Raw genomic sequence first — 18,539 nt, forward strand, 5'->3', positions numbered from 1 at the left:
CCATTGATTTCTTGTCTACGTCTGTGTCCCTATTTCTGTTTTGCAAATAAGATCATCTATATCATATTTTCAGATTCCACATGTATGTAATAATATATGATATTTGTTATTCTTTTTCTGACTGCACTCTGTATGACTATCCATCCACATCTCTACAAATGACACAATTTCATTCCTTTTTATGGCTGAGTAATTTCCACTGTGTATATGGACCACATCTTCTTTATCCATTCCTCGGTTGATGGACTCTTCAGGGATTTTTAATTACTCTTAACTTCAGCACTTCAAAGCTAGTAAGAACCTTGACTACTCTCTTCATCGCTCATCACATTTATTTGCCTCCTTCCTCTTCTGCAAGGCTGAAACCAGCAGCGTTATCACTGGACTGTTTAATACATGTGACCTACACTGTCTAATACAAGTGATCTATTACAAGTATACTCATCATGATTCCTTTCTTTCTGTAAAGGAATGACTCTGTAAGTTCATGTGCGTCCATGTCTCTTTAGGGCCTAAGGCCTCTCCGGGACCTGCACAGTGGCCATAACGTCTCCTATATCTTCAACCTCCCCTCTCAGTGACCTCTTTTCCCACATCCTAGAAGCCTGATAATTCTATTGCCACCCCCTCAGTTCGGTCAGTTCAGTCACTCAGTCATGTCCGACTCTATGTGACCCCATGAACCACGGACAGGCACACCAGGCCTCCCTGCCCATCACCAACTGCCAGAGTCTACCCAAACCCATGTTCATTGACAGGCCACCCCCTCAACACACACACAAACACGCAAATACTCACCTTTAACTACTACTCAATCTTCTCCCTTTATCAATCAAAATACTTGACAGAGAATTCCTTACCTGCCATCTCAATTCCCAGCCTAACATTTACTTTCAAACCCAATGGATCCTGGTTTCTGTCAAAAGCATTCTACTAGATCTCTTCTTGCAAAAATCAAGTTATCCATGTGGCTTAATTTAGTGGACATTTTTTGACCCTTATCTCATGGGGGTCACAAAAAGTTGGACACATCTGAGCGAATGAACAACAACAGCACCACAACTCGGTTATCATTTTCCCGAAATGCTCTGTGTCTCTGATACTACATACTGTTGGTTCACTCTATCTCTGATCACTTTGGTTCTATCACCTGAGTAGCCCCTTTCTTGACCCAACCCAGCGACCCCAGTGGCCCATACATAGCCCACTATGCTCACTTGCACCATGATTTCAGTCACTCTAAAAGTTGCACCTACCAAGAAAGGCTTATGATTCCTAAGCCTGACTCCACCTCAATTCCCTGCAGAAAGAATGTCAGATTCATATCATCAGTTTCTACTGACAATCACCACTTGGGGCTTCCCTGGTAGCTCAGCAGGTAAACAATTCACCTGCAATGCAGAAGACTCCAGTTCAATTCCTGGGTCAGGATAATCCCCTGGAGAAAGGATATAGTACCCACTCTAGCATTCTTGGACTTCCCTTGTGACTCAACTGGTAAAGAATCCACCTGCAATGCGAGAGACCTGGGTTCAAACCCTGGGTTGGGAAGATCCCCTGGAGGAGGGCATGGCAACCCACTCCAGTATTCTTGCTGGACAATCCCCATGGACAGAGGAGCCTGGCAGGCTACAGTCCATGGGGTCACAAAGAGTTGGACATGACTGAGCAGCTAAGCACAGCACAGAACATCATCACCACTGACTGTACCAAACCCAACGTGCCCCCAGACTAAACTCATTTTATTCTCTGCCTGCCCCGCTTTCTATATCTCTTAGTTGCTGAATCTGCAATCTACCCAGTTATGCTGGCTGAAAATCTGATACTTACTGCTTACCCCTCCATCTCCTCATCACCCAGAGCTAAGCATCATTAGATCCTGCAAATTTATTTCTTAACTACACTTAGATGGGTCCCCTACCATCATGGACCTAATCTAAAGTCTTCATCTTTCACATGGAAGACTAAAACTGGCCCCCCTATCACCAGTCTTGTCTCCAAAAACCATCTCCTTACTCATTCAAAAGGGATTTATATTCAGCACAAATAGAGAACTATGTCAGTTATATGGCTGAGACCTATAGTGTCTCTACCACATAAAACCATGCTTAAGCTCTTCAACATAGATTCTCCAAGACTTGGACCTTACCACGATGGCATCATGCGCATCACACTTAGTACTCTTAGTACACTGCAAGTAGCAGCAATAGAATCCCCTATTTGCAGAACCCTGTATGCCATGAAGGAGCAGCAGCTGCGCAGTGCAAGAGCAGCCTAGAGGAGCTACCCCATGTCCAAGGTCAGGGGCAGCGGCCGAGAGGACGTTACCTCACATCCAAGGTCAGGAGCAGCGGCTATGAGGAGATATCCCACGTCCAAGGTAAGGAGCATCGGTTGAGCTTTGCTGGAGCAGCCGTGAAGAGATACCCCACATTCAAGGTAAGAGAAACCCAAGTAAAATGGTAGGCACTTAGAGAAAGCATCAGCAGGCAGAGAGACTGAAATCACAATCACAGACAACTAGCCAGTCTGACCACATGGACCACAGCCTTATCGAACTCAATGAAACTAAGCCATGCCCTGTGGCGCCACCCAAAATGGACAGGTTATGGTGGAGCAGTCTGACAGAATGCGGTCCACAGCAGAAGGGAATAGCAAACCACTTCAGTATTCTTGCCTTGAGAACCCAATATTGCTGCTGTTGCTGCTGTTGCTGCTGCTGCTAAGTCGCGTCAGTCGTGTCCGACTCTGTGCGACCCCATACATGGCAACCCACCAGGCTCCTCTGTCCCTGGAATTCTCCAGGCAAGGGTACTGGAGTGGGTTGCCATTGCCTTCTCCAAGAACCCTATGAACAGTATGAAAAGGCAAAAAGATAGGACACTGAAAGATGAACTCGCCAGGTCAGTAGGTGCCCAATATGCTACTGGAGATCAGTGGAGAAATAACTCCAGAAAGAATGAAGGGGTGGAGCCAAAGCAAAAACAACACCAGTTGTGGATGTGACTGGTTACAGAAGTAAGGTCCAATGCTGTAAAGAACAATATTGCATAGGAACCTGGAATGTTAGGTCCATGAATCAAGGCAAATTGGAAGTGGTCAAACAGGAGATGGCAAGAGGGAATATCAACATTCTAGGAATCAGCAAACTAAAATGGACTGGAATGGGTGAATTTAACTCAGATGACCATTATATCTACTACTATGGGCAGCAATCCCTTAGAAGAAATGGAGTAGCCATTACAGTCAACAAAAGAGTTCGAAATGCAGTACTTGGATGAAATCTCAAAAACGACAAAATGATCTCTGTTCATTTCCAAGGCAAACCATTCAATATCATGGTAATTCAAGTCTATGCCCCGACCAGTAAAGCTGAAGAAGCTGAAGTTGAACAGTTTGTGAAGATCTACAAGACCTTTTAGAACTAACACCCAAAAAAGATGTCTTTTTCATTATAGGGGACTGGAATGCAAAAGTAGGAAGTCAAGAAACACCTGAAGTAACAGGCAAATTTGGTCTTGGAGTATAGAAAGAAGCAGGGCAAAGGCTGATAGAGTTTTGCCAAGAGAACACACTGGTCATAGCAAACACCCTCTTCCAACAACACAAGAGAAGACTCTACACATGGACATTACCAGATGGTCAATACCAAAACCACATTAATTATATTCTTTGCAGCCAAAGACAGAGAAGCTCTATACAGTCAGCAAAAACAAGACCAGGAGCTGACTGTGGCTCAGATCATGAACTCCTTATTGCCAAACTCAGACTTAAATTGAAGAAAGTAGGGAAAACCACTAGACCATTCAGGTATGGCCTAAATCAAATCCCTTATGAAAACACAGTGGAAGTGAGAAATAGATTTAAGGGACTAGATCTGATAGACAGAGTGCCTGATGAACTATGGACAGAGGTTCGTGACATTGTACAGATCAAGACCATCCCCAAGAAAAAGAAATGCAAAAAGGCAAAATGGCTGTCTGAGGAGGCCTTACAAATATCTGTGAAAAGAAGAGAAGTGAAAGCAAAGGAGAAACAGATATAAACATCTGAATGCAGAGTTCCAAAGAATAGCAAGGAGAGATAGAAAGCTTTCCTCAGTGATGAAGGCAAAGGAATAGAGGAAACTAGAGATCTCTTCAAGAAAATTAGAGATACCAAGGGAACATTTCATGCAAAGATGGGCTCAATAAAGGAGAGAAATGGTATGGACCTAACAGGAGCAGAAGATATTAAGAAGAGGTGGCAAGAATACACAGAAGAACTATACAAAAAAATCTTCACGCCCAGAAAATCACGGTGGCTCTCACTTAGAGCCAGACATCCTGAAATGTGAAGTCAAGTGGGCCTTAGAAAGCATCACTACGAACAAAGCTAGTGGAGGTGATGGAATTCCAGTTGAGCTACTACAAATCCTAAAAGATGATGCCATGAAAGTGCTGCACTCAATGTGTCAGCAAATTTGGAAAACTCAGCAGTGGCCACAATACCAGAAAAGGTCAGTTTTCATTCCAATCTCAAAGAATGCTCAAACTACCACACAATTGCACTCATCTCACACACTAGTAAAGTAATGCTCAGAATTCTCCAAGCCAGGCTTCAGCAATACATGAACCGTAAAGTTCTAGATGTTAAAGCTGGTTTTAGAAAAGGCAGAGGAACCAGAGATCAAATTGCCAACATCCGCTGGATCATCGAAAAAGCAAGAGAGTTCCAGAAAAACATCTATTTCTGCTTTACTGACTATGCCAAAGTCTTTGACTGTGTGGATCACAACAAACCGTGGAAAATTCTGAAAGAGATGGGAATAGCAGACCACCCTATCTGCCTCTTGAGAAACCTGTATGCAGGTCAAGAAGCAACAGTTAGAACTGGACATGGAACAACAGACTGGTTCCAAATAGGAAAAGGAGTACGTCAAAGCTGTATATTGTCACCCTGCTTATTTAATTTATATGCAGAGTACATCATGAGAAACGCTGGGCTGGAAGAAGCACAAGCTGGAATCAACATTTCCAGGAGAAATATCAATAACCTCAGATATGCAGATGACACCACCCTTATGGCAGAAAGTGAAGAAGAACTAAAGAGCCTCTTGATGAAAGTGAAAGAGGAGGGGAAAAAAGTTGGCTTAAAGCTCAACATTCAGAAAACTAACATCATGCATCCAGTCCCATCACTTCATTGCAACTAGTTGGGGAAACAGTGGAAACAGTGGCAGACTTTATTTTCTTGGGCTCCAAAATCACTGCAGGTGGGGACTGCAGCCATGAAATTAAAACACGCTTACTCCTTGGAAGGAAAGTTATGACCAACCTAGACAGCATATTAAAAAGCAGAGACATTACTTTGTCAACAAAGGTCCATCTAGTCAAGGCTATGGTTTTTCCAGTAGTCATGTATGGATGTGAGAGTTGGATTATAAAGAAAGCTGAGTGCCGAAGAATTGATGCTTTTGAACTGTGGTGTTGGAGAAGACTCTTGAGAGTCCCTTGGACTGCAAGGAGATCAAACCAGTCCATCCTAAAGGAGATCAGTCCTGGGTGTTCATTGGAAGAACTGATGTTGAAGCTGAAACTCCAATACTTAGGCCACCTTATGCAAAGAGCTGACTCATTTGAAAAGACCCTGATGCTGGGAAAGATTGAGGGCAGGAGGAGAAGGGGTCGACAGAGCATGAGGTAGTTGGATGACATCACCAACTCAATGGACATGAGTTTGGGTGAATTCTGGGAGTTGGTGATGGACAGACAGGCCTGGCGTGCTGCGGTTCATGGGGTCACGAAGAGTCAGACATGACTGAGCCACTGAACGGAAATGAACTACCTGAATTCATTTCTTCTCCTCTCCTACACTCCTTACCCCCTTCACAAACACTTTTAGCTGATTTATACACTTAAATACTCAAGTATTCCAGGTTTGACTAAGTGGCCACAATAGCCTATGCATTTCTATATTATTCACATCATAATGCAGCAGCTACAAGAACAGGGTAGTGACAGTGATCTGGATTCAAACCACTGCTCCACCATTTGCCAACATTCGTACCTGAGAAAATCATATATCTTCTTTAATACCTCATTTCCTTCATGTGTAAAATATTCACCTTACTGCTTTGTCATTAAGAATTAGTGAGAGAAAATGCTTAGGATATAAACAGGCACAAAGGAAGAACCCAATAAATTAGAATTTTAGTTGTTATTATCAATGTTCTTTGTTGATTTTAAAGTCAGAATATGAAACTATGATGTATGTATTCAGTAATTCTACCAAAGTCTTACTTTTGCAAAAGAATCTTTGCAAAATATTTTGATATTTTGTTAATTTAAGTTAGTCTTCTTATTTCTTACAAATATCTCTTCCTTATAAAAGGAAATGATCTTGACACATATTAAAACAATAACAAGAAGAAAAGTCTGGCAATGACTTGCCAGTGAAAAGATAGGGGAGTCGTATTTCTCATAATAAATGAATTCTAAACATTGTAAAGTTCTTACTTGGTAAAAACACAAATATTAGGAACTATGGATGCATTTTTCCTAGGAAAAAAATGATTCCTCTTACTAAATTACTATGAGTTATCCACACACGAAATAGGAGATCCTGCTTTTAATTTTTTTCAGAGTATGATAATGTGAAAATATAAAATGTGAAGTTCTAGAAAAATATCTGTTAATTTAAAAATGCTAAAATGCTCTGAATTTGGTTTTTCCAGTGATTTGTATTAAAACAAAGTTCAATTGGAAAACCAAATTTTTTTCATTATATCATAAGCCTGTTCATTACCCTAAGGAAAATAAAATGCAATCTATTACCAAAGTGCCCACCTGCCTGCTTCATTAAATAATTCCTATAATTGCCATATATTTTACACGAGTTTGTGTAAGGCGAACCCAACAAATGTATTCCAGGTGTGGTCTCTGTATTCGACAAGCAACCAGATTCATTTTTATTCCAGTCCTTTTGTAATTTTGATTAGATTTCTACTTCATTTTTCTACTTTCAATCAAAAGCAGTGTGCAGGCATGGAGGGCACAAAACTCAGTACAATACTGACTGAGACTTTTACAATAAGATGAGCCCAAACCCCTCTCTGCCCTACATTTGGGAAGAGGAATCTCTATGTGTGCATGTGTGAAATCACTTCAGTCTGTCTGATTCTTTGTGACCCCACGGACTGTAGCCTGCCCAGTTCCTTTGTCCGTGGGATTCTCTAGGCAAGAATAATGGAGTGGGTTCCCCTCTCGGGGAGTGTCCTCCCCGAGAGGATTGTCCTGACTCAGGAATTGAACCTGCATCTCTTACATCTCCTGCACTGACGGGCAGGTTCTTTACCACTAGCACCACCTGGGAAGCCCTCTTCTTTCTGTACCTGCTACCAATTCCAGTTCATCCACTGACATGATGTGTTTCCTTAGGCAATTAAACAACAACAACAACAACACTCTCTAAGTCTCATATTTCTCTTCTGCGAAATGGGGATGATAATATCTATCACAGAAAGGTTTAGTTCAATTCAGTTCAGTTCAGTCGCTCAGTTGTGTCCGACTCTTTGCGACCCCATGAATCACAGCACGCCAGGCCTCCCTGTCCATCACCGACTCCCGGAATCTACCCAAACCCATGTCCATCAAGTCAGTGGTGCCATCCAACCATCTCATCCTCTGTTGTCCCCTTCTCCTCCTGCCCCCAATCCTTCCCAGCATTAGGGTCTTTTCCAATGAGTCACCTCTTCGCATGAGGTAAGCATAAATGAGAACGCGCAAAAATATATTGATAGTGCCTGGACACATTATCATGATCCCCTTACAAAGCACTTTTGCAAGCAGCGTTCTAGGCACTGTGCATACATTAATTCCTCTAATCCTTTAATAGCCTCATGTGATATAGTCCTATTATCATGCTCCTGGAGAAGAGGCCATCTGTAAATCATAGTTCTGATGATTTCACAAGACAACAGGACCAAATAAACAGGGATTAGCACAAACCACTCCAGGGGGTTCAGTAAGGAAAATAAAACCTAATGCCCTATGACATCCACTGCATGGAATGAATTAACTTCCCTTCTACCAAACTGAGCTTCCCTTGTGGCTCAGCTGGTAAAGAATCTGCCTGCATACGGGAGACCTGGGTTCAATCCCTGGGTTGGGAAGATCCCCTGGAGAAGGGAAAGGCTACCCAGTCCAGTATTCTGGCCTGGAGAATTCCATGGACTGTAGAGTCCATGGGGTCACAAAGAATTGGAGACGACTGAGTGATTTTCACATTTCTATCAAACTGGAAAGTACTGTCCACAGGAGAATTGAGAAAAGTAGTAACTCAAAGAGTTTTTTGTGTTCTGTTGTTTAGTTGAGGAACTTTGATAGAAAAAAAAGCAGTACAAGCCTTGACCCTGTCAGATTATTCCCTGCCTTTGCCTCAATGTTACCACTAGCCATCTAACCTATTTGCCCAAATTAAAGAGCTGTGATTTCCTGTGGAAAAAGAAATCAGAACCTCAGAAGTAGGGTGGGAACATTTGTTTTGAAGGAAATGTGATGAAAAATCTGTTTAGGGTCACGGTAAGATATTTTGTTGATGTGTTGTTGTTGTTCAGTCACTCAGTTGTATCCGACTCTGCAACCCCGAGGACTGCAGCATGCCAGGAATCCCTGGCCTTCATGATCTCCCGGAGCCTGCTCAAACTTGTGCCCGTTGAGTCGGTGATGCCATCCAGCCATCTGTCCTCTGTCCTTCCCTTCTCCTCCTGCCTTCTCTCTTTCCCAGCATCGGGTCTTTTCTACTGAGTCAGCTCTCTGCATCAGGTGGCCAAAGTATTGGAGGTTCAGCTTCAGCATCAGTCCTTCCAATGAATATTCAGGACTGATATCCTTTAGGATTGACTGGTTGGATCTCCTTGATGTCCAAGGGGCTTTCAAATCACGGTTCGAAAGCATCAATTCTTTGGCACTCAGCCTTCCTTATGGTCCAGCTTTCACATCCATATATGACTACTGGAAAAACCATTGCTTTGACTAGATGGACATTTGTCAGCAAAGTAATATGTCTGCTTTTTAATATGCTGTGTAGGTTGGTCATAGCTTTTCTTCCAAGGAGCAAGCGTCTTTTAATTTCATGGCTGCAGTCACCATCTGCAGTGATTTTGGAGCCCAAGAAAATTAAATCTATCACTGTTTTCATTGTTTCCCCATCTATTTGTCATGAAGTAATGAGATCGAATGCCATGATCTTAGTTTTGTGAATGTTGAGTTTTAGCCAACTTTTTCACTCTCCTCTTTCACTTTCATCAAGAGGCTCTTTAGTTCCTCTATGCCTTCTGCCATAAGGGTGGTGTCATCTGCATATCTGAGGTTATTGATATTTCTCCCGGCAATCTTGATTCCAGCTGTGCTTCATCTAGCCTGGCATTTTACATGATTTACTCTGCATATCAGTTAAATAAGGAGAGTGACAATATACAGCCTTGACGTACTCCTTTCACAATTTGGAACCAATCCATTGTTCCATGTCTGGTTCTAACTGTTGCTTCTTGACCTGCATACAGGTTTCTCAGGAGACAAGTAAGGGTGAGATGTTAATTAGCTTTTTTATTTTGCTGCTAACCCAAGAGGGAAACAACACTGAGTGGTTTGTATTTTCTGTTTCTCCTTTCACTCCACCCCTACCTTCTAAGAAGATGGCCAGAGCTTCTTCACTGCCTTGCCACAGGGAAGGCTGCAAGGCTAAACCAAAAGTGACCAGAAGAGAACCTCTCTTCCTGGGCAGAGTTTTCCAGAAGTCTTACGCTCCCTGGAGGAAGCATAAGAGAAGGCGCTGAGTTCGATGTGAGATGAGGATGAAGGTGCAGACAGGTGTGCAGAGCCGCCAGAGGAAGGAAAAGACTGCCCTCAGCTTAGGGAGCATTGAGGTCTGTGGAACCTCCAGAAAATGGACCCACAGCTTCCCCCTTGCAGACTTCAGGAGGTTTTGTCTCCACAGAAAACAACGGCCAAGTGGTCCTACAAGCAAAGGGCTGTTCAAGGCACCTGAGCCAACCTAGGCCCCCATATACTAAGTGACATGATCAGCCCGACACCATCAGATTTCAAGGGAAACTGGCTGGGAAGATAAAAGTAGATCCATTATGGGGCTAACTAAAGGGGCTTTGGAAAGGCAGGAGAAGCTTCCTTTGGTGTCATAATTAGTGAGAATCATGGATGATAAAAACACTGCAATGTAAAGGACAGTCCTGCACCACAAAAACTGTCCTAACCAGATGCCCTACACTCTGCCAACAAAAACCAGTAAATGATGGGCACCAAAGAGAAAATTAATTGGACTAAAAGACCAACAACTAAAGAACAGAACACAATACTAAGGAGAGGCTATTTTTTCTTTTAAAGGAACTGCCCTAGCAGTTCAGTGGTTAAGACTCTATACTCCCAATGTAGGGTGTGCAGGTTCAATTCCTGGTCAGGAAACTAAGATCCCACATTCCACAGGTGCAGACAAAAAATAAATTAATTAATTTAAAACATAAAATAAAAGAGCAAGGATTGCCCTCAAACACTGTTCTGTGTAACACCCCCATGATCTCACCCCTACAACTTTGTGAATAGGAGAGGGACTCCCCTTAATACTGAGGCTGAACTCCCCTTCAAGAGGTGGAATGAAAGCTCAGAGTTGGATTTAAGTTGATTGAAAAACAAACAAAAAAAAGAAGTAACATGGCCTTTCTTACACACTGGGGCTTATTCAGTAGATGGATATGCCCTATGTATGTTTCATTTTTAAGAATACAGTGTAAGGGGCTTTCTGAAAGCATAATAGGATCTCGCTCATCCTGCCTCCTTCAGGAATGTGTACTCCTGAAGAGGCACTGCATCTTGTACTGTAATGGCTCTGAAGGTGACTCTCCAGACTGCATCTGTGTCCTAGTGCAATGAAGAAAAATCCAAGCCATCCTTCTGTCCCTAAGAGAACACCCATATTTCTTCATTCTGACTTTTTTATGAAAATGGCAGCAGTAATTATATTTTTAAATTTTTATTTTTAAACTATTTTATTTATAATCAAGAAAATATGGTTAAGCATCTGTATACACATCCATCCCACCTCACAATTGTTACATGTCAGAAGAAGATTTGAAAGAAAGGACTTTGGCAATGCTATATAAAGTGACACATAATATTACTTCAGGAGAAATGTCCACACATCACCTTAAAAGTGAAGTAATCAACCACATGCATCTTTTAAAAAATAGAGATGTGAAGCATTTTCAATTTTTGTAGAAAAATTAGTTGGAGGAAAGGAATAAAACATCACTTATGTAGCACCTACTCTGAAAGCAAAGAAAACCTTTACAGGATGTAATTAATCTTGACACCTGTTTGTTAAAAAGAAAGAAGGGGCAACATGATCCCTTTTGGGAGAAGCAGCACAAATTCAGATCACTTGCCTCAGGCAGTGATTGGTGGAGATGGGGTTAAAGTCCTACATAAAGAATAAGACACCTGTTAAAGCCTAGTCTCTTACAAGCACTACGCCATTTTAAAAGATATCACTCATTGAAAGTATGTACAAGGCACTATGCTTTAAATACTCTTCTTACTTAAATCTTGCCACAACCCAAAGAGGTAGATGTAATTTTCCTCATTGTACAATTGAAAAAATTAAGAGCAGTGGCACCAAGAAGCTTATAGAAGAGCACCCAGCAAATAAGTACTGACTGACTTCCAACAAGGACTGCTGCTGGACTCAAAGCCCAGGCTTCCAGCCAGAAGTCCTCTTTTTCTCCATATCCCCTTACACACAGTGAAGAGATGGTATGCAATTCAGAATTAATATGGAGCATTCCTGGTAGCCATTCCTGGTAGGCAGTGACAAAGTATGAACTGATAGGACTATTTCCAATTCACTTGAAATGTTATGATCATGGAAAAGAATCCTGGCTTTATCTTCCAAGCTACTCATACTCTTCCCCTATCATTAATGTTAACACTAATCTTACCTTATTTGAAGGTATTACTTTTTTAACATGCCTTTCCTGCCAGACTATAAGACTCTTGAGGACAGAAAAGGGGTCTATCTTCATTTACCACTAGTCTCAACACCTAAGCACAATGTCTGGCACATAGTAGGCTCTCAATAAAACTTGGTTGAAGGAATGATTGAAGGGGCCATGGCAGCCTTATGAGCTAAGGGAAGAATGGCAAACAGGTGGCACCTGGCTAAGTAACAATTCATTGCCAACTGCTGGATCATGATTACTTGTAGAGAACCTATGGTCAAAGGAAATCAAGCAAGAGCAGAGAGCAATAGTAGGTAAAGCCCCACTGCCCTGCAAAGCCTTTGCAAATTCTTCCCCAATGGTTATCCCCCCAACCAAGGCATGAAACCCTCACACTTGACTTTCTCCATGTTCTGAACATCACACTTACTCCCATCTCTAGGAAGCACATATTTGTGTCACCAACGTACCATAAAGCACCTACACATTCAACCTTTATCTTCTACCCAATGCACTTAGCATTGACCTATGGTCACTATGAGTTTATGCTCCTTTTTATAATGGCTTTTCTGTATCCATAGTATTTATCCACAATCAAGCTGCAACTCATATTCCAAACGTATTTCCCACTATCCCTCTCTCCACCCCTTTTGGTGTCATCTAAAGAGAACAACCTGCTGATGCCCTGACAACTTTCTTGCCTTTGCTCACACAGTACATTTTGCACCAGATATCCTTCATTTTCACACGTGAGTTCAGTTCAATTATCTTGTCTACCAGGAAGGCTTCACAAATTCATTGGAAATGGGACATAACCCTTTCCTCATCTCAACTCCCTCATTCGATCTATAGTTTTTTGACAGACACAACTTGACTCTGTAAATTCAGTTATTGTTTTATATTCCCAACTAGACGGTAAGCTCCCTAAAGGCAAAGCCCACACATCATTTATTTCTTTATCTTCTATATCAGATAGCACAGGGCCTTCTACATAGTGTCTGTTTTATGAGTTAAGTGAATAAATGAATGGATAAAAAAGTGAAAAGAATTTTTTATTTGATAATTCTTATTCTTGAATCTGGCTTAATGAAAATTGCATTACTCATCCATACATCATAAATCCTAATTCAGTTTTTCTCATAAGCTAGCTATGAAATTCAGGCAAGTTACTCCATGGGTTCAAGTTTCCTCATGTGAAAAAAAGATGAACTACAGCTGATCTCTCAGGTCATTACAAAAATGTAAAAACATGACATAGTATAAAATATGTGGGTAATTCCAGAAAGAGGAAACACAATTCCCCTTACCGATGTCTAGTAACTTTCAGTCTTTCTTCAGAGCTCAACTCATCATCACTTTCACAGAGAAATTTCCCTGATGAACAGGGCTACATCAAATTCCTCCACATAATGCTCTTACAACATCATAAAACTCCACTTTGCAGGATTTACTGTACTTATTTGTTTCTTATCCCATGTATATTCAATAAAATGAATGAATGAGTGTAATCTTTGAATATATGGTTTTACAAAGCAAAATGATTTTTTTCAGCAGTTCTCTTTGTTGTTATGTAATCACATATGTTTCAGCACTTAAATATTTTCTAAAGATGATGGACAAAGCTGGGTGATCACAACTTCAAAGAGGTAAAACAGTTCTCAAAGAACCTAGGTGTCATTTCAGTCAGTTTATATGTTCAAAGAATATGATCTCTGATAGACCTTTTTTTTTGGTCATGCCAAGCAGCACGTGGAATTCTTAGTTTCCTGACCAGGGATTGAATTCACATCTCCTGCATTGGGAGTTCAGTTTTAACCACTGAACCACCAGGGAAATCCCTCTGACAGACTTATTTCTAAATATGAAATCTCTTTTATTTCAGCTCTTTCTTATTTTTATCTGTACTTTTTTTCTCCATTCTAAAGAAATTTATCTACTAAACAACTCATCACATGTGTTTTCTTGGATCATTAGTTAGGTAAAAAGATCTATTTAGAGATTTTTTCTATGATATAGAATGTAAACACCTTAGTATGAGCAGGAAAAACAAGAATGTTTCTTTGTCAACAGACATAATTTAATATTTGATTTTTTAATCAACAAACAGAAATGTAAAAGGTTTAAGAATTAAATATCAATGACATCATCTTTTATTATTGCAAATATTCAATGTGAATGATAAAAAAAAAAAAAAAGTCTAAAACTTATCTTCATGATAGAACTAATCCAAGCAGGAGGAAATAAAATCTGAAATGCTTCACTTGACGTAAACTTTTCAAACTTACTGGTTTCTTTTTCTTTATCCTATGAATATCTTAAATTTATACAAATATGTTTGATTTAATAAGTTAAAACATTTTATAACTGTCTAAGTCCACATAAACCATTATAGTTAGCACTATAATTATGAGTTAAAGGTATGATCTTAGATGCAAAGCCAAAGCTTTCTATCTTCTTTCATGTGCTCCTTTCTGTACACTTGGGGAGTATTCCTTTCCATAAAAAGGAGAAACTGACTGAAACTAGTGACCCATGACCTCTTCTGATCCAATAAAGGAGAGTGCCAAATCCTTGAAAGTGATGTTCTCTCACGGGATGACACAGTATAAGCTAAGCTCATTTCCACCTTAAAATATCTTTTCACTTTTTTAATCACATATATAAACATGTGAAGGGTAAACCTACAGGCAATAAAATTCAACTTCTGACAACATAATTCTGAAAGCCACTAGATCATGCAGGATTCTGAAAAAAACATATTCATTCTATCCAAAAAGCCACCTCATCCTGAAACAGGATACATAGAGATACAAGGGAAAAAAAACCACTAAAGACCAGTGCTTACTTTTTCAAATATCTTAGGAATTTTTTGAAAAGTAAAAACAGCAGTATTACATAATAATAGATACACTATTAAATAAGAATTATCACACTCAAGAAATTTTTAGAGTTATATATAGACATCCCTCCCACCTTGATGGTAGGAACTGTAATTACACCAGTTCTGTGTAATCAGCAACACTTGGCATGATGTGTTATAAGTTCATAAACTCCTTCTAAAATAAGTGTCCAATGAAACAAATATAAAATACATATAGAGCACAAATGATTGACATGAAAAAAGACTACTCATCATTTGGTTACTTAACTAAGCCTGACATTTTTCCAGATGTAGTTATTTGGTTTGACGGGATTGTTCTATGTTCAGTTGCTTCTGATTTTTAATGATTAGAATTTTTAGTACAGTGGGAGAGACGGGGGTGGGTGATATGACATGGACTTTTCAATATATTCCTTATCAAGGTATTAAATTTTACTACATCCATACTAGTTAGGATGGGTCTAGAGTGTCTCCTGAGACATAGAAACAATCTCATCCACACTGATTTGGAAATTACTAAATTTGGTATTTTTTCTGAACAACCAGTCAACAAATGTAGGTTTTGTTTTTACAAAAGCAAAAATGGTAAAGTTTTACGGACCATTTTTTAAATAATTGGAGCTTTGAAAAACAAAGCTGTAAAGGTTTCATAATCATATTTTAATATTTTACCAATGTGAACAAAAGGTCAAAGTATTATAAGACCTGGGGGAAAAAGTCTAAATAATACAACTGTCTTATCCTGTGTGAGCTAAAAATACAATTACATATTATCAAAAGTTTCTTATTACTACTATTACCACTCCTATTCTAGCCAACTACATTCAGGTGCAGAGACCTATAGCATAACACTATCATAAAAGTCAATTGACTCTTTTAGAACCAAAGGAGTCAGTGAACCGAAAGAGGTAAAAGAAAATGGATTCTATCTCTCATTCTTCTCAATGCATTCTACCATACTCTACCTATTGAGAATAGATATTAGTACATCTTTCGTGCAGATAGCAGTGTTTCAGTAGCACAAACTAAGTGTGATCACAGTAAGCAACTGGCCTTCCTAATTGCAAGCCAGAAAAGAAACGCTATACACTGATTTCTCCAAAGCCAAAATTTTCATTTCATGGACATTTACTATTTATTTTAAAGTAAATAATTCTATGTCATTTTAGGAGAAGACAGTAAAAAGAAAGAAGTGAGGTCATAAAAACTCTACCCCTCCAAACCTAATAAAACAAATGCAAAAAGGAAAGAGTCAAAAAAGAAAGAGGGAGAAAATGAAGTTGTAGAAACAAAGTTTTGTATAATATTGAAATTGTGTGCTCAGTGACTCAGTCATGTTTGACTCTTTGCAACCCCATGGACTGTTGCCCATCAGGATCCTCTGTCCATGAAATTTTCCAGGCAAGAATGCTGCAGTGGGTTGCCATTTCCTTCTCCAGGGACCCTTCTCCACCCAGGGACTGAACCCACACATCCTGTGTCTCCTGCATTGCCAGGCGAATTCTTTACCTCTGCATCACCTGGAAAGCCTCAATATTGAAATTAAGTTAGTACTAACATGAAGTAGATTTTTAAATTAATTTTTTATTGGAGTATAGTTGCTTTACAATATTGTGTTAGCTTCTACTGTACAGCAAAATGAATGTTACATGTAGGGTAATACATATGTCCCTTCCCTTTCGAATTTCCTTCCCATTCAGGTCACTACAGTGCATTAAACAGAGTAATATAAACTAGATTTTTATAAGTTAAAACACTAATTGCAGTCCCCAGTGTAACCACCTAGAAAATAACCCAAAAGAATATAACTTTTTTTAAGGAATTAAAACGGAACACTAGAAAATACCTATTTAACAAAAGCCATATGTTTAGAAAATGCTTCTTCAACCAAATTGTTCAAATTCAGACTTTTTAAAAAATACCATACTTATGCCATACTCATCCGCAGGCTGAATTCAGTCCGTGGAACACTCATTCGGTTTGAGACATCCCTGGTTCTGCACATCTAGATTTTGCCTTTCCTTTAAGGCTTTCAAGTCTATTTCTCCCATTAAAATTGTGATGATCTGTGCCTCTGTCTCCACTTGATGGAAAGATAAGAACATGGAACCAGAAGCTTTGGGATAAATCCATTTGTTCATCTATGATTTAAGGAAATTAATATCTCTGGACCTTAGCGTCATCTATAAAATGAAGACAACACCTACTTCACAAGGTCATTTTGAATGTTGACTCAGAAAATACAAGTAAAAAGAATCATACAAATATTAATTCAGACTATAAGTGTTGATTTTCCTAATCCTCATTCCAGAAAGTGGCTCTTGCTCATGAGCTAAATTAATATTTCTCTTTTCTCAGTCCTTTATATGAGCACTTGCCCAGCAAAGTGCCTAACACACTTTATTAATATTTTGCCCTATGAGTTTACATATCCCTAAGTATGGTGCCATGTAACTTGGTTGCTTCACTAAGAATTTCAAGTCTTACTTCACAGCAAAAAATATATATACATATATTAGCCAGAAAATCTTTGTATTTGACCAGTACAGAAGAGGTCCTAGTTTTATATGCCAATAAACTGCAGATATAAAATGATTTATGTAAGTATCTTGCACCTACTTGTATGAACTCCTTATGATAATTAATTGAACTTGCAAACACTTTTTATCTACAGAATGTATGACACATCCTCACAGATTTCTATTACTCCTGTCACTGAGTCATTTCTATGAAAAACCGAGTTATCTTGTCAAAACCTCTGATAATACTTTCCAAAAGTAATGTGCTACAAACAGAATGAGTCAAAGACAAATCACCTGCTTATCTCTGCTCTTATTTACAAAAATAAACTGGCACTCAACTTCCAAAATCAAGGACAATCAGAAATACACACATATAGACAAAAGGAAGTCCTCAGTATCTTCCAAAATTGAATTAAAGGACTTTCTTGAATTATATGCCTTCTTTAGGAATACATACTCTCCCATTGAAAATTCTCATATATCAAAATGAGTATCCTCAAAGTATGAGGGTATTATTAACTTAAAAGTAATTTTTAAATCTCATAATTCTCTTCAGGGATAAAATCTATAAAGCTTTAGATTATTTTTCACTGATCTAAATTTAATATAAATCTTATTCTATTATAGCAAAGTGGAAAACTATAGAATTAAATATCTGTATTTCTAGAATCTTCAATTTCTCCACACAAAGTAAAAGAAGAAAAAAAGCTTTCTAACTTTAAATCACACCATCTAGGAACTTATAGTATCACAGTTTTACTCCTTTGGACTTGACTGGTACTAATTTTTACTTATGAATTCTCTGAAATTATTTATTAATAGCAATAATTATTACTATGATACACAGTTAAGCCACATGATATGTTGTTTACACGCAGTATAAACCTTGATTCCTAGATTTTGCTTTTGCAAACTAATAATCCTCTGTGTGTACTATGCTATGACTTCTTTTATGAAAAATCGATGTGGATTTGAGATTATAAATTCTTAGAGCACAGTATATGTAGATTACCTGCATTGGAACTGTTAAGGTTATTTGATCAAGTACATATCTGTTCCTCATAGTCACATTTGTTCTTGTGTTTTAGCCAAATATTAACTTTTCTTGTAAATAAGAGTTGTTCATAGAATAGTCCCTTCTCTTAGA

General features: G+C 39.1%; 1 protein-coding gene and 1 pseudogene across 6 annotated transcripts in view; one reads left to right on the forward strand and one right to left on the reverse strand.

The window, feature by feature from the left end:
* SUGCT (succinyl-CoA:glutarate-CoA transferase) overlaps nt 1–18,539 on the reverse strand; it is a 727,590-nt gene that overhangs the window by 516,924 nt on the left and 192,127 nt on the right. The gene's annotated exons all lie outside the window — the stretch shown is intronic.
* LOC136171041 (tropomyosin alpha-3 chain pseudogene) overlaps nt 2,291–18,539 on the forward strand; it is a 42,185-nt pseudogene continuing 25,936 nt past the window's right edge.

Source organism: Muntiacus reevesi, chromosome 6 (assembly GCF_963930625.1).
Source record: "Muntiacus reevesi chromosome 6, mMunRee1.1, whole genome shotgun sequence".
NCBI classification, from domain to species: domain Eukaryota; kingdom Metazoa; phylum Chordata; class Mammalia; order Artiodactyla; family Cervidae; genus Muntiacus; species Muntiacus reevesi.